This window comes from Penaeus monodon, chromosome 21, assembly GCF_015228065.2.
Source record: "Penaeus monodon isolate SGIC_2016 chromosome 21, NSTDA_Pmon_1, whole genome shotgun sequence".
Classification (NCBI taxonomy): domain Eukaryota; kingdom Metazoa; phylum Arthropoda; class Malacostraca; order Decapoda; family Penaeidae; genus Penaeus; species Penaeus monodon.
In genome coordinates, this window is record NC_051406.1 from 26687078 (window position 1) to 26687305 (window position 228).

Below are 228 nucleotides of genomic sequence, written 5' to 3' on the forward strand. Positions count from 1 at the left end.
CATACAGGTAAACACACAGACACAAACTCTCATTAACCACACTTCTATTACCTTCGCTCCACTCCATTTATCATCCTTTTCCTTTCGAAACTTTATCCTCTCTCCTTCATTTTACTTCTTTTGTAAAGCCTCGTTTGGCCAGTGCATCTCCCCCTCATGTGTATAGGTTCCAGCGAAGTCAGAGACACCGTCCAAAGCGACAGTGGCATGTCCTGTATACCAAATTCA

The 228-nt window shown here is 43.4% G+C and overlaps 1 protein-coding gene across 1 annotated transcript in view; it reads left to right on the forward strand.

Moving 5' to 3' along the window:
* The window catches only part of LOC119586394 (glutamate-gated chloride channel-like), a 41416-nt gene that overhangs the window by 247 nt on the left and 40941 nt on the right, over positions 1-228 (forward strand). The gene's annotated exons all lie outside the window — the stretch shown is intronic.